Genomic DNA, 16,948 nt, shown 5'->3' with positions numbered 1-16,948 from the left:
TTGTGGGAGCTTGGTGAACTTGCTTAACGTTACCGGTAACTGTTGGACTCGCTGGGTTGTTATGTTAATTTTAGCCTATTCAGTCTCTTGGGTATGTTCGGTTTTAGTTGGTTTCTGTTAATGTTTTCAGGGGTAGGCTACAGGAGCACTGAGCAGCATAGAGTGCCCTCTCGCAGCTGTAGATGGTAATGTTTTCTCTTGGTTCTTGGTTCTAAATAAATGCAATCCTGTCTATCAATTTCAACGAAAAAATTCTTTCATGTTTCTAATCGACACACCCCCAACTCGTAAACTCTGAGCTTAAAGAAAATTTAGAGTTTCCCACTCATAATTACGCCTTTGTGGTGGCGTTCATGTGTGTTTAACTCGTAAATACGATGTATCCGACATGACACCATTCTATCCTTCAGTGATTGTGCTTGTTAACAGCAGGTGTTCATCAGTGTCTGAACTCTCTCATTTATGTTCAATCACTCTGTCTAGTGGACTGTATAGTGAACTACTGTAGGGACTAGTGAATGAGGGTGCAAGGTGTGATTTCTCGGATTGTCGACTCTGAACGCTGTTAATTCACAGTATACTGCTGTAGGCAGGAACACAGATGGCACTGAGGACAGGGGGACATGACCCCCTCCAGATTCATAATGACCTGATCCTTCCCCCTTCATTGTCTTAATGAAAGGCTCTATTGGTAAACAGAGGATTAATCATGGTTTTCGCTAGGTAGTAGCAACCCGGCCCTCCGCTCTTTAAATGTATAAAGTTACTGAGCAATTTATGAAAAAAACGCTTTTGACCGTAGTTGGAGCCAATCATTATCGAAAGCCAAATGGGTCAGAATTTGTGTGCTTTTAACTGCCGTATTTATATTAAAACTCTGTTTTCATAACGCCGCAAGACGTTAAATATGTGGCGTTAGGTGATAAGTTAATGCCTATGGAAAGCCAAAGTATTCACAAACGCCTGCTCAGGCGTCTGATTGCACACTGGCAGGTCAAAACAGTTTTTATGGCAAATGACACGTCAAAGACACACATTTTGCCGATAATTTGCGTGTCATTGACGCGTCATTTGCCATAAAAACACACATTCTTTGTGTGCGCTTTGGGATTGCGGAAGACACACGATGTGATTTGCTGTAAAAAAAATTCTTGACGCGCGCTTTGGAGTCACCAAAAACACTCGTTTTTATGTGCGTTTATCATAATAGAAATGGCTGTCCAAGACGTGCATTTTGAGTCAGACACAATGCACGTTTTGAACGTGTAAACAGGTCAACCAAACTGGTGGTGCAAACGTCTTTTGAAGTATCCAAACAGGCGAAAGGAACATGAGCTCTCATAGTGTTTTCAAAATGGCACATCGAGAGCGTGTATGGAGCCATGGTGGAGCAGTGCCAGAGGGGAGCCATGGCGGTGCAGTGCAAAATTACGCTTCCGAAAAAAGGTGATCTTAATTTTAATTAGTATTTAATTTAGAATTGCACGTTATACTTTTGTTTCAGAAGCCTTATCTGAATCGACATACATTTACAGACTAAAACAGTTTGGTTATCAACATTCTTCAAAATATCTTCCTATGTTCCTCAAAAGCAATAAAGACATAAGGTTTGAAACAACATCGGGGTGAATAAATGTAAATAAACAGAATTACATTTTTGTGAAACTGTCTCCAACTATTTTTTTAACTGAAATGATAACCTACTCAAAATATAAAATAACAAAATAATAATATTACTTTCTTATTATTTTAACTGTTGTATAAAATAATTTCCAAATTTGCACTCATTTGTGCCTGGTACATATGATAACTTTATGAGACAAAAGCTCATTCAGGGGCATTTTCCCCTATAACTAGAATTGTAAGGAATGTCATTGCCTTCTTCGCGCTCTTGCAAACTGGATGCTCTGACGTGCCGTAGAGTCCTCATAGCCATGAGAGGTGTGTCTATGTAGATGAGCAAATAAATCTGCATCTTAAGTGGCACTGAGATCTTCAAATCATTTGCTTTTAAATGTTTCACGAAGTCGCCATAAATTAAAGGGTGATCGGGCCTTTTAATTGTAATTGTTTGTTCTTTTTTCTTTTTACTGTTATGCACTATGTACATCAATATGGATACATTTTTATTGTGTTAAATGTGCTCTATAAATAAAGGTTGTTGCTGTTGTTGTTGTTGTTGTAAGTGGCATGTGGCGTTAACTTAACTTCAGTCGGTGTGTGCCATTAGTGGTGGTGTCTGCTGTTAACTTATCGCCTAATGGCACTGATTTAATGCCTGGCGGCGTGGTGAAAAGCACGCAAATTCTTACCCATTTGGTTTTACATAAATCAGCAGTAAGGGCTTGTGTCTTGTCCTGGCGCCTCCGTTATATACTGTTCAGTGCACATGCATTCACAGCAGTGTTAACTCTGCAGTAAAGTTACTCTCTCATTGTTTGTATGTGCTTTTAAATGTTTCATTCGTGGGCTGGTGTGATCTGTGCTTTTTATGAGCACCGCATACACCCGAAGCAAATGCGCTAAAGCCTGTCAAACAGAGCATTATTATTGAACTAAGTTATCTTTTATGCTACTACTGTCAAAACACAAAAGGTTTATGTGATGAGTGGGAACAGAACAAGGCTGGTGGAGTGATTGGAAATGAGCGATACCTGCTTTACTCACCGCTCTCGAGTCCGGCAGAGGAGATCGGAAGGATACAAAAGAGGAGCGACGATAGTGAAGGACGAGAGAGGACCAGGCCAGGGCTTTATTTTGTGTTTTGGTTTTGTTTGTGTGCGGCAGTCGTCCGTGAGGGGCTGTCACGCTGTTTTGTGTTTATTGTTATTATTAAAATTTTATTTGAATGTCCACCGGTTCCCACCTCCTTTTTAAAATAATAATAATAAAAAATAAACATTTCTTGGGGACATCAAAAAATGGCTGTCCAATAGCTTTCTTGGATTAAATAAAAATTAAACGGAGGTAATCGTCTTTGGCCCCCCTAAATTGAGAAGTGGTCTCATAAATGAGCTTGGCAAGCATTTCCCCTCAGTCTCCTCCCAGGTCAGGAACCTTGGTGTCATTCTGGACTCTGAACTTTGCTTAACAAAGCAAATTAATACAGTTGTCAAGAATAGTTTTTATCAGTTACGGATCATCTCGAGACTGAAATCATTTTTAACTTTTAATGTCCTGGAGCTTCATGATTTTATTACCTCCCACACTCACAGAAATATTTCACACAAAATTTAAGATTAATGTAATTTTATTACATAACAAATTCCCATTTATATTTTTTTCAAAATTTTAACACAAATCTACCAAATAAACTTTATACGATTTATTTTCATTAGGATAATAAAACCTATTTATTTTAAATGCATAATCCTCAGGTTTATGTAATTAGTTTATGTAAAGTGTAATTATTCTTAATTAATAATAAATAGTTTATTTATTTAAAATACATAAAGTTTATTGTATAAATTGCATAATAATTAAGAGAACTAAATCAGGATAATTAAAAAAGTTAAATAACATTTATTTGAATCATGTTTAATATGCTAAACCAAATTAAACAATGCATCACATTTATGCAATTGTTTCCCCATCTTATAAAAAAAATAGAATTAGACAAACACAAAAACAACTCTATTAGGTTATTTGTGAACTCACCCACTGTGCAAAGTTACGTCCAGTGGACGTCTTTTTATGTCTTTGCAGACATTGAAAAGACGTCCACTGAGGAGCCAGAATGAAAGTTTTATGACGTCTTTTTTTGACGTCTTCTGTACGTCTGATTTAGACGTTCACAGAACCTCCTTACAAGGTTAAAAACTAGTTCAAAAGTGGTCAGTGGAAATATTTCAACATCATTTAAGGTTCATTTAGACATCATTTATACTGTTTCTGGACCAAATCAACACTTTCAGGATGCATTAGATTTAGACTCGTGTTATTTCAATGTAATTTCCAGACACTGTGTTTGTCCTAAAATCAAGAAAATAAAATAATCTTTATCTACATCTAGATACAGGTTAACACCTAACAGTTAAAAAACTCACAGTTATGAGTACTCTGAACTTAATTCAGTTGAGTTCACTGAAATTAGAAATACATTGCAATTAAGTGATTAAGTGATTAGGTACAGGACTAGGTACAGGTTAACACCTGACATCTAAATATCAACATCTAAACCTTAGTTCATTCTCAATAAGATCTTCTGTAGACGTCTGACAGAAATAAAGTCAGTCTGGTTATTAATAAGTGGAGCTGGTGATGCTGTTTGTGGGGTTGTTTAATCAGATCTTGAGAGATTTCATGTATTTTATTTCAGTTGATTTCATCTAAGACTGTGTCTGAAGTCAGTTGTAGTAGTTCTTGTGTTTCTCTTTTCTTCAGTGATTCTGTTTGTTAACAGCAGCTGTTCACCACTAATTCACAATTATCACTCAGTTAATCTTAATTGCAATGTACATCTTTCAGTGAACTCAACTGAATTAAGTTCAGAGTACTCATAACTGTTAGTTTTTTCAACTTAAATGGTTTAAGGCAATCGGTTTCCTCAAACAGTTTGAGTTAACATAACTTGTCAGGTTTGAGTGAGGCTGCGTCTGAAGTCAGCTGTATTTCCTTTCTCTCTTTTCTTCAGTGATTCTGTTTGTTAACAGCAGGTGTTCATCACTAAACTCAATTATCACTCAGTTAATCACTTAATTACTTAATTGCAATGTATATCCTCTTTCAGTGAACTCAACTGAATTAAGTTCAGAGTACTCATAACTGTGAGTTTTTTCAACTTAAACGGTTTAAGGCAATCGGTTTCCTCAAATGGTTTGAGTTAACATAACTTAAGGATATCTGTTTACTCAAACCGTTTGAGTTCAGTTTAATTGTCGGGTTTTATAGTCAAGGCAATCGGTTTACTCAAACGGTTTGAGTTAAGTTAACTTGTCGGGTTTTACAGTGTGTACAAATAATGCATGACAACCATAATCCAACCCAATTCCCTAAACGTAACAACTACCTTATAAACTATAAGTAAGCATCAAATAAGGAGTTAATTGAGGCAAAAGTAATAGTTAATGGTTAGTTAATAGTGAGAATTGGACCCTAAAATAAAGTGTGACCGAAAAATTATTGCATTTCTCATTTTCCTGGCTCTTGAGTAAAGTTTGGTTTGCTGTTTTATTCATGTGACTGCTGCGGCAGCAGAACATAAAGAGAGAACATTACAATTTTAAACGGGACAAACCTCAGGGTAAAAAAAGAAAAATATGAAAAACAAGAGGAACCTCCTTGAAAATATCTGGAAAACAGTCAATCATTTTAAACTCACATGTTATAAATGTGTCATAAATATATTAATTAATATGTATTTCACCTAAAATTAGATGTCTGATTTATCACATGATGCAGCATAAATAGATTATAGTGAGACTGAAGGGTGTTTTATTTGTGGTTTTCTCATTAATATCTTATGATTCCTGAAGCTGCTCTGTGTCTTACCTATTAAACCAATGATGTATGTTTTGTTTATCAAGATGAAATTCCTGTAGTTGTTGCTAAAGAGTGTCCAATAAAGTCATGTTTAGGACTGCTCCAACATGCTCATAAGTTAAAATTTAATCTCATATTGTGTTTACTGATTTTACGGGTAAGCTGAGGTGACAATTCAGACTATGTTTTTCAAGTGTTGTGTGAGTTCAATGTATCAGTTACAAATAACTGCAGCCGTGGTTGAAAAAATACAAAGATTATTAAGTTCATGTTCTCCAATGGTGCATCTGGTCAATGATTTAGTGACTATTACAAACCTAGCCTTTATTCAGCTTGTGTTCATATTTTTGTTTTTATCTGTGATTCTGTGATTACAATCTGTGATTATATCCATTACAATAAATCATACAAAAGCAATGGCTGTACATTTTATTCATCTCTGTCTACATATTTAGTACAATGTTTTGTTTGTATCAGTGGAAGAAAGCAAGTGTAATGGAAGGAGGGACTGTTCTTAATAAGGACTGGTTCTCAAAGCCCTTCTAACACTATTTCAGAGTCATGTGAAACCTCTCCACCTCATTTTGAGATTCATTTTGAGTTAATGACTCACCAGATGACTACATGATCTCTTACACGAGAATATTGCTTGTGTTTATGCATCCCTGACTGAAGACAACACTTTATTTCACATTGCTAAACACACACTGTAGATTACAGAGGATGAATGACACCGTCATTAGCTCACACACAATGGTAAATGTTCTCACAATCAGTTAACCATATCATAAAGTCTCTGAATTTTGCTCTGGCCACTCACTCACTGATTGGTCAGATCACCAGTCATTCAAGCTCTTTGTGAATGGTCAGTTATTGCTTTATTTACCAGCCTAATATCCAAGCATTTGCTCAATATTATCATTGTCAACTCAGAAGTCACAATCTTTAGCAGCTTGTCTAAGAAGTGTGAAACATTGTTGCAGTCCCCATGTTCTTTTTTTTTATTTTTTTTTTTGAGTGGAGAAACAATTGAGAAGAAATGAAGAACAAATGAGCTGAAGTTACAGGAGAGAGCAGAGCCAAACACTCAGGATCTCAAGAGACGATAAGACACTGCTTTAAGACACATTTATTGCCTCTAGTCTCTCTTCATGTTATGGGTCAGTTTACTTCTGTTGAAAACATTAGCACTGAACAGAAGAGGAAGCTGTGGCTAACTGGAGCTCAAAGCTGTCAAGTTAACATGTGAATAGAGCTAGATGTTCACACGTGTCAGCACTAATAGATGTGCAGACATTAGTTTCTCATGACTTTACACTGAAAACCCTAATAAGTTGACTGAACTAAATTGATTGAGTAAACTCGTTGCCTCAATTTAATTGAGTAATGGAGTCTCCCAAAACTTGCATATTTAAGTTTATTTAACTTGACGGTTTTGTAGACTGTACCTAAATCACTCAGAGGTTTAAATGTTGATACTTGATTCATTTGAAGTCACCATTGTGGTGGAAAGTGTTTGGTTTAGTTGGGATCTTGGTCCAGTTGCTGCTGGGTTGGTGTATTTTAAAACGCTGTTTTTTGGTGAAAAAAGACAAATTTAAATGAGCTCAGGTGTTATCAGATGTTTTTTGTTGATGAGAAAGTCATCACATAATACGTATTTGAGATCATAAAATAAGTTTTGTTTGATATTTTTAACAGGCACCAAGAGCAAAATACTTATTTTGAAGATGGACAAAATGAATGCATTTGAAATATTTTGAGTAAAATAATCAAGTACTCAAACACACAGACTTCTAGATTTAGCATATGCATCACAACAACGGTGACAAACAAAAGAGCTCCATAGCACAAACTCATCCTTATTTTACAGCCTTTTTTGTTCTGATTGTCACCATTGATGTGATGCATATCCAAAATCTTGATGTCTGTTTGTGACGACATGATCTATTTTCAAAAAGTAAGTACATTATTTTATCTACTAGGTTTCTATCCATAAAAGTGAATCCACAGTTGCAGCAATACATTTTATTTTAACTTGTCACCATTACAAGCAAGATGTGCATGTCTGATCTCAACTCTCATTGCCACAATAACAGTGTTTTACAACACACAAGTTACAGCAGCAAGAGACAAGCTAACACCAATAAAGAGCTGATAACACCTGAGCTCATTTATTCTTCGCCACAAAAACAGCGTTTTAAAATACACTGTTACAGCAGCAAAAGACAAGATTACACAAGAAGTAACTGGACCAAGATCCCAACTAAACACTTTCCACCACAATGGTGACTTCAAATGTATAAAGTATCAACATTTAAACCTCTGTTAATTCTCAATAAGAGCTTCTCTAGCCCCCGGTTTCACAGACAAGGCTTAAGCCTAGTCCTAGACTAAAATGTAAATCTGAGCTGTTTTATCGAAAAGAAACTTGCACCGACTGATCTTAAAACATGTCAGTGCTTTTATTTTGTCTTAAGATGCACACCAGTAATACTTTTTTCGAAGGAATGTTTATAAAAATTACTTAAATGTCCTAATTGAACTATGGCCTAATCCTGGTTTAGGCTAAGCCCCGTCTATGAAACCGGGCCTAGATGTCTGACAGAAATAAAGTCACAGAACCTTGTAAGGAGGATCTGTGAACGTCTATATCAGACGTACAGAAGACATAAAAAACATTTAAAAAAAGACATCATAAAACATTCTGTCTCCTCAGTGGACGTCTTTTCAACGTCTGCAAAGACAAAAAAGATGTCCACTGGACGTAACTTTGCCCAATGGATTAGGTTGATGTTAAAATACGCAAACATAGTAATTTTTTGTTAAGTTTACTCAAAAAAGCGCTAGCGATAAGGTGCCTTATTAATTTTTTAAGTTGACACAACTTTTTTTTTACAGTGCAGTATAGGGTTTACTGTATTTTCATAAATATTGTGACATTTTGTCAAAAGGTCAAAGTTTAAATATGCTGTTATTTGTTTTACTTCAGTGTGCAAAAAGAGTGCGGTCAAAAATAAGAACATAATTATCTGTTAAATTTACATGTTGAGTTAACTTAAATATATAAGTACACTTTGAAATTAATACCAAGTTAAGTGAACATAATCATTTAAGTACATTAAATAAGCACCAAGTTTGGTGAACTGAGTGATTTAAGTACAATCTACAAAAGCGTCAAGTTAAATAAACTTAAATATGTAAGTTTTGGGAGACTCCATTACTCAATTAAATTGAGGCAACGAGTTTACTCAATCAATTTAGTTCAGTCGACTTATTAGGGTTTCCAGTGTATTGGTTTAACGAGTTAAGCAGTAACGTAAGCTGCCATGTTCTTTCTCTCAAAGGAAAACGATTGGGCCACTTCATCAAATACTATAAGTTGTCGTTTCAATAATCATACCATATCAAAATCACGTACCACAAGGATAACATATTTCACTAGTAGAAATCATGCAAAACAACTTCCCACATAGCAACATTGTGTCGGTCCAGAACCGGCCCACATCTGGCACCCATGGAAAGATGATCTGGCCCACATGCAGCGTGGAATGATGGCACTTGGGCGGACTGCTCCTGTTTGCCAGAACTGAGCCACAAGCAGGCCATAGCAATGCCACATGTCAGCCAAGAGTAAAGAAATTAACCAGAACTGGACCTTATCTGAGCCACAAAATCTGTGTCTATATTACATATGAAGTAATTTCAGCCTTAATAAGCCTGTTAACAAGCAGAATCACTGAAGTAAAGAAAATAACAGAGAAAGAGATAAGCAGAAACACAAGAACTACAACTGACTTCAGCCACAACCTTAGATGAAATCAATTGAAGATAAAAGAAGACATGAAATCTCTCAAGATCGCAGCATAGGAGGATTAAACTACTCCACAAACAGCTTTACCAGCTTCTCTTATTACTAACCAGATTGACTTTATTTCTGTTGGACATCTACAAAAGTTTTATTGAGAATTAAGAAAGGTTTAACTCTAATGTGTGTCACCATAACAGTGATTAGCGTTTCCATTAGTTGGACTCTTAACTCTTATTTTATCTTTAGTCTTTTTTAGCTGCTGCGATGGTGTGTTTGTTAAACGCATTTGCGGCATCAAAGAAAGCTAAAGAGAATTGAGGTCAGGTGATGGCGGTTATCTGTTGATGATTTTATAATCCTCATGAAACGGGGTGATTTGCTAATTTCTTTTAAATCTAACAATTGTATCATTAATATATTCAAATCACAAACCATGTGTTTCTCCAGCATGAGGTCAAGCAATATTACAACAATCAGTTAGAAGTTTTTAACGATTATAAAGAATTCAATCTATGATTCCACACACAGACATCAACAATCAGCACATGTATCTCAACAATGGTGACAATCAAATGTACATTGCTGCAATGCATGCTGGGTATTAGCATAGTACAAAACTCCCAGCACGTATTGCAACATGAATAAATTATGCAGCTGAATTGTCCTATTATTTTGTTTAATTCTAAATATTTGCTTATATTTTGCTGTTGTTTTTGTTGTGACAGTAGCTTTTCAGTGAAGTTCTGAATTGATCAGCTTATCTAAATATTTTTGACTGTAACCATTATTGAGATTCATGTGTTGATTGTTTATATCTGTGTGTGTCAGCATAGGTTAAGTTTTTTTAAACTCATGTTTGTTAAAAGATTTTAACTGATTGTTATAATACTGCTGGATCTCATGCGGCAGAAACACAGGGTTTGTAATATGAATGTATTACTGGAACAACATAACTGTTAGATTAAAAAAAACATCAATGAACCAGTGTACTTCATGATGATTAAAAAACCATCAACAGATAACAGCCGACACTTGATATCATGTCACTATAGCTTTCTTTGAAACTGCAAATGTGTTTAACAAACACACCCATCACAGCAGCCAAAAAAAACAAACTATATAATAAGAGCCCAATTAATAGCACAACTAATGGAAACACTAATCACTGTTATGGTGAAACACATTAGAGTTAAACCTCTGTTAATTCTCAATAAAAAAACTTTTTTAGATGTCTAACATAAATAAAGTCAATCTGGTTAGTAATAAGAGAAGCTGGTAAAGCTGTTTGTGGAGTAGTTTAATCCTCCTCTGCTGAGATCTTGAGAGATTTAATGTCTTATTTTATCTTCAGTTGATTTCATCTAAGGTTGTGGCTGAAGTCAGTTGTAGTTCTTGTGTTTCTGCTCTTCTGTTTTTCTGTTCTCTTCTTTCCTTCAGTGATTCTGCTTGTTAACAGGCTTATTAAGGCTGAAATTACTTCATATTTAATACACACAGATTTTGTGACTCAGATAAGGTCCAGTTCTGGTTAATTTCTTTACTCTTGGCTGACATGTGGCATTGCTATGGCCTGCTTGTGGCTCAGTTCTGGCAAACAGGAGCAGTCCGCCCAAGTGCCATCATTCCACGCTGCATGTGGGCCAGATCATCTTTCCATGGGTGCCAGATGTGGGCCGGATCTGGGCCGACACAATGTTGCTATCTGGGTTTATATCTACATAACTTTACTCACCTAACATAATACACAAAAAAAAAAAGTCATCTTGAAATGTAGTTCAGCAAACCAAACAGACCAAAAGGACGAATTTTGTAATCCACCAATCAGTGCTTTTGTTCTCTTGTTGCTAGGCAGAATTCCTCCCATGGCCAATCACATTAAAGGAAGAACAGAGTGACGTTGAGTTTTTCCAAAGGATTACTCATGATTTTGAGCTAACAACACTTGAAATCTTAAGTTTATGCATTTTGAAGGTAAATTAGTTAAATTAATTCATATTTTTAAGTGGCAGGGCCAAAACGCAAAATTTTAAGTAATGTTTAGTCAAGATTACTTGATTTTTTAAGTCAAGACAACATTAGGGTTTACAGTGTACTACAGTTCAGTCTCTCATCAGATCATCTGTCATTTTAATACTGAACCAGTTTGTGTTCTCTTATTTGTGGACTGAAACCGTTGAAGATGTTTGACAGATTTTGGTTCTGTTTGTGTTTGTGGCAAAATCTGTTTGTGTTTGTGTTAAAATCTGTTTTTACTTAAGATCCTGTTTGGTGAATAGCGTGTAAATAGTGTGAATCTGAGGGTTGTATCTCATACAATATGATTAAAAACCTGTGAATTGTAAATAACAGTGTTTCATACTTTAAATGATTGTGTTATTAGTAAAACACAAACGGGACAAACCTTCTTTTCCTCACAGTGCTTTGGTCCAAATGCCTGCCTTCCTTTCTTCCGTCACACACACGCACGCACGCACACACACACACACACGCGCGCGCACACACGTTCGGTGAGAGAGAACAATGGTTCTGGAACTCCAAAGCTCAAACAGCTGCAGCTGTAGTTTCAGTTGGGACTTGATTCTCATGTGAAGTAAAAGTGTTTGTAGCAACTCAGAATTTAATAACTGCACATAATGTAATAAGTATTACATTAGAATTGTAACAGAATGTACATAATGTAATAATTTTCTCAAAATGTAATACAATCTTTACATTATTACTTATTTACATTATAACAATTATTACATTATGAGAATTGTATTACAAAATATTGTAATATTTTCATATTTATATAATTAAATGTATAATAAAGTATAAGCAGGACATATAATGCACAGTCAAAATATTTTTGCTGTTATTTAGCCTATAAGAGATAGAGATATAGAGATAAATGTCAAAAAGAATCTCAGACGTGATAATTATTTAACATATTATTTGCTTTGCTTAGTCTTTTCCTGAACAAAATTCATTTCTTTTTAGAATTAATTTGTACATGAGTGGATTAAGCAAAGCAACTATGCTCATATTCTGAGATTAATTTTAGCATTTATATATAATAACTACATTATAGCTGAACTTTAGTGAGGGGAAATTGTTCCTCTTAGCATCATGAAAAAAACAACAACTCTTTAATTACAATTCTGAATGCATTACATAGTCTAGTGTGTGCAAAGAGTGCTCCCTTTATCATTTCAAACGCATGTCACTCATCTCAGTTCATCGGTTCAGTGGATGTGTCTGTGATTAGCTACACTGCTCAACGCTGCAAACATTGTAAATAGAAACATCTGATGCTCTCCAGAGCGCAAATGCAAATACGCACAGAGGAGTTTGCCAATTATGTTATGCAGTTTAACTAATGGTACTCTTAGGGTTATTTGTGTGTGTGTGTGTGTGTGTGTGTGTGTGTGTGAGATTAGCTCCCTATGTGTGTGATATGATAAACTGCTTTCTGTGTGGATTTAATATGGAATGATGCTTAAATACAGGGACAGTTGGCAATCCTACTTTGCATGTTTTAAACACTTAGATGATGTTCTTACTCCGGCCATGCATTAAATGCACATCCTTGAAAGAGCACAGCTGGCTGACATATTTACTTTGAAGTTGTATTTTCAACTGAAATGGAATATTAAGTAGGGGGCGGGGTTTATTTTTGAGCTCCTCCTCTCATCTTCCACTCACAGCGTATAGTATAATATGTATATACATATCAAGTATAATCTGCTCAAACCGTCAAACTGATGTCATCAGAGAAGGAATGTCATTAAAGAGCGAAAGCAAATGATCTGATTTTGACTAAAGATTACCAAAACAATCTTTATCTTTTTTTTTTTTGAGAAGATTAACTTATTAAGCACAGATTCATTGTTGACCTTAAGACTATCAAGGTCCGCTAATAAAATATTGTAAATTTTGATTTCATGTGAACTTTAACATCTCTGGTAATGTCCGTGGTATGATGACAATAACAGTGTTTACATATAAATATATTTGAACTGATCAAAATTATTGCTAGGAACAATTCAGTTGCGCCCATACTAAATTCTATGTCCTTGAATTTAAGGTAGTTTTTATGATCAAATTTGAAAAAATAAATAAAAAATAAATAAAAGTTTCAAATTTATTCAGGGATAGATTGTGTCATCTGCCTCAGACAACAGCAGCATGAAGCACTAGTCAAATGAACAATTTTTCATACAAGTTATAACGTGAATGAACATCAGAGAATATGTTAAAAAATAAAGTACAACTCACAATCATGCATCATTTCTGGGCTGTAAGTGGAAGTGAAATCATCAGTATAACAGCCTGAGAATGATGTGTCAGTTATGTGATATTTATCTCAGGAAGATGAAACTGTCTAATCATATCGACAAAATTATAAATACATTAGGCCTAAACATTTGAGTAGAATATAAGCAACCATTTAAATGACTATCCCCCAGTTTCACAGACAAGGCTTAAGCCTAGTCCCAGACTAAAATGTAAGTCTGAGCTGTTTCAAATGAAAGAAACTTGCACAGAGTGATCCTAAAATATATCAGTGCCTTTATTTTGTCTCAAAATGCACACAGTAAGGTTATTTTTTCTTTTTTTTTTCTATGGCATGTTTATAAAAATGACTTAATGTCTATGTTTTAAGTAAAATTTATTATACTGATAGATAATTATGACATTGTAAACAATAATAATTGTTTTAAATGATGTGCTGGTATTACCTTGTGAACTGTGAATACATTATAAGCTGCCACAGTGTGTTCATAATCTAATACATTTCTCAACCTTTTACATTATGTGAAAAATTATTACACTGAAAATGTATTACATTATTAGCTCATGATTTTATTACGTACTGAGAAAATTATTACATTATGAACATTTTATTACAATACTAATGTAATATTCATTACATTATGTCCAGTTATTACATTAGCTCAAATCAGCTTCAGTTCCTGCATGGGGAAAGCAGTTTTGTTCAAAATCACTATAAAAATGCAATTTAATAATCCACACACCAGATTGCTTCTGTTGTGTTCATGTGATTGGTCTGAATATTATTAATTTCGAATGTAAATTTGATAAAACTAGACTTTGTTCCTTGTTTTTCAGGTGTGTTTGCTGATACAGACACAGTGAAGTCAGTTTCAGTGAAGGAGAGAGATTCTGTCACTCTACAGATTCATGGCACTGAAATACAGACAGATGATAAGATTGACTGGAAATTCGGAATGAACAAGATTCTTATAGACGGTTTCAACGGCAACAACATAAACAAACGTTACTTTGCATGCGCGCTTTTGTGGACCTAACTTAACTTCCGGTAGACGTTTTGATATTTAAACATATAAATGTAAGGAATTAGTATTATTAAACGTGCAGTACATAACGTTACTCATGTTTATTCAACGAAGCGTTTTTGAAAATCGATCAGTTTTAAAATTGTGGCGAGTCTCCAAAAATAAATAAATGTATGGGAAACAAATCCCGCAGTACAACCACCTGAGCCCAACTTCAGTCTACTCATCACCTTGACTTTAACTGCGTTTGCAGAAGGCACCGCAGCCAGACCGATATACACAACACAGACCGGAAGTTAACTTCGGTCCAGGCGCGTGCGCCCGATGAAACCGTCTATAGCTAGAATTAGGACAAAGACCAGTGAGATATTTGATGGTGCTGATGGGAGATTCAGAGACAGACTGAAGCTGGATCTTCAGGCTGGATCTCTGACCATCACAAACACCAGAACCACACACTCTGGACTTTATGAAATGAGGATCATCAGCAGCAGATCAGAGGATAGACACAGATTCAGTCTTACTGTCTATGGTGAGTCACAATTACTTCAGAAGAATTATTATTTATTAAGTATTTTTACACAAATAATTATTTTAATGAGTATTTATAAAACAAGCAAACCACACACAGAATTACGGAGGCACTCTCCTCTTACCTTATTGTTTTTTTTCTTCTATTTGATCATTTTTTATGACTTTTTCTTCTCTGACAGTATAATCGTGTTAAATATGAATCTTAAATCTTGAGATACACATTTAGATGTGGACTAACAGTACCAGCATTAAACATCAGCTCTGTCAGACATGTTCAGATAAAATAACTATGAGATATGTGTTGATTTATTCAGCCGCTACAACACCTGACCCACATCCTTCTACACATCCTCTATCACATCCTCCATCACAGTCTCCTCCAGACTCTGAATCTCTGATAGTGCTGATCTCTGTTGCTGCTGGATCTCTGGTGATTGTGGTTGTAATGGTGATGTTTTGTATCTGCTGGAAACACAGAGACTCAGGTCGAGTGAATCTACAGCTCACACATCTGTAAAAACATTGAGTTTTATTTGGGAATCAACAATATTCTTCATATTTTGATGAACATGTCTGTCATTACAGTTCATGAAGACGTAACTCAAGCTGCTGTAAAACTCTACAAACACACTGAACTGATGAAGGTAAGAGTCTCTGTGTTGTTCAAATCAAACTTACATTGATTTGTTATTATTTAAATGTATTTATTATTTATTTTACAGTTCAAAATAACTGCACATAGCAATAGAACATTCCTGTTTAAAATGTGTATCACTGCATACTACAAACCACTTCACTAACTCATTACACTTATTTGGCAGTGAGGGGTATATTATATTTTACACGTTTTATGCTTTCAATGGTAAATTTTGTTGCTTGGTTTTATTTTTGATCTTTTGTAATAAAATTTCATAATAAAAGTAATAAAACATAAAAGACACAGAGATTCTCCGTTAGATAATTCAATTTAAGAAGCACTGATTTTATCCCATAATACTCTAAATTTGCTGCTCTGGTCCAAAGTATTATCAATTCTCATGATGAATCTGCAGGACGTTTTTTGTTATTTATGTAATGTGAATTATTTATATTTACTGTTACAGGAATCTGAAGTGACTGAAGTGATTTACACGTGTTTCGACACAGAACGATGATCAAACTCTGTGTGATTCAGTTTCCTCACAAATAATGATCTGAACAAAACTGCATCTGACTTTAAATACTATTACTGTTTCAAATACAACTGAAGATATTAGTTTTGTCAGAATATTTTAAAGTGATGTTTGATAGGCTTGTGATCCTGAATGATAGATACTGCAAATAAACAAAGATTGCTTTGCTTACACTGGATGTTTTTTTCTGTCCGTCTGCCTTTATCAATAAAGTTTTCTCACTCTGATGTTCAAGAGTCTCTCTATTTTTTATATGTTGAGTGTCTCCTGGAGAAATACAAACACAACTGTGCTGACGCTGGCATTCAGTGTTGCCAGATTGGACAGGTTTGGGTTTGATTCTTTTTAAATGTATTTTCTCTTTTTTGATCCTTTCATCTGGAAAATGTAACTATTTATTTATATTATTTCGTCATCATTATTTTGTTTTAGAGAGGTAAAAATGTTCCTTAGTAATCTTGATTGACATGGCAATATTTTATCACATTATTTTGACAGTGAAAGTTTTGGCTGGTTTTTGAGAGCTTTTTGGGCTGTAAATCATCCATCCAATCTGGCAACACTGCTGGCATTTTTCTGGAGCAGGTGTAAACAAGAATGTCTCAGATTAAGTGATTGAATTGTTTTGTTGTAGGATGTTATAATGAACA

The 16,948-nt window shown here is 34.9% G+C and overlaps 1 protein-coding gene and 1 long non-coding RNA gene across 2 annotated transcripts in view; both read left to right on the top strand.

The window, feature by feature from the left end:
• Nucleotides 1–16,948, top strand: part of LOC132159480 (uncharacterized) — a 120,342-nt gene that overhangs the window by 78,188 nt on the left and 25,206 nt on the right. The window lies entirely within an intron of this gene.
• Nucleotides 15,501–16,302, top strand: LOC132159050 (uncharacterized). Its single transcript, XR_009437745.1, has 3 exons — nucleotides 15,501–15,611; nucleotides 15,712–15,770; nucleotides 16,230–16,302. It is a non-coding gene; the product is annotated as an uncharacterized LOC132159050 (long non-coding RNA).

This window comes from Carassius carassius, chromosome 16, assembly GCF_963082965.1.
Source record: "Carassius carassius chromosome 16, fCarCar2.1, whole genome shotgun sequence".
Classification (NCBI taxonomy): domain Eukaryota; kingdom Metazoa; phylum Chordata; class Actinopteri; order Cypriniformes; family Cyprinidae; genus Carassius; species Carassius carassius.
The sequence above is the reverse complement of the archived record's forward strand: the minus strand, read 5'-3'. Positions and strand labels throughout refer to the sequence as shown.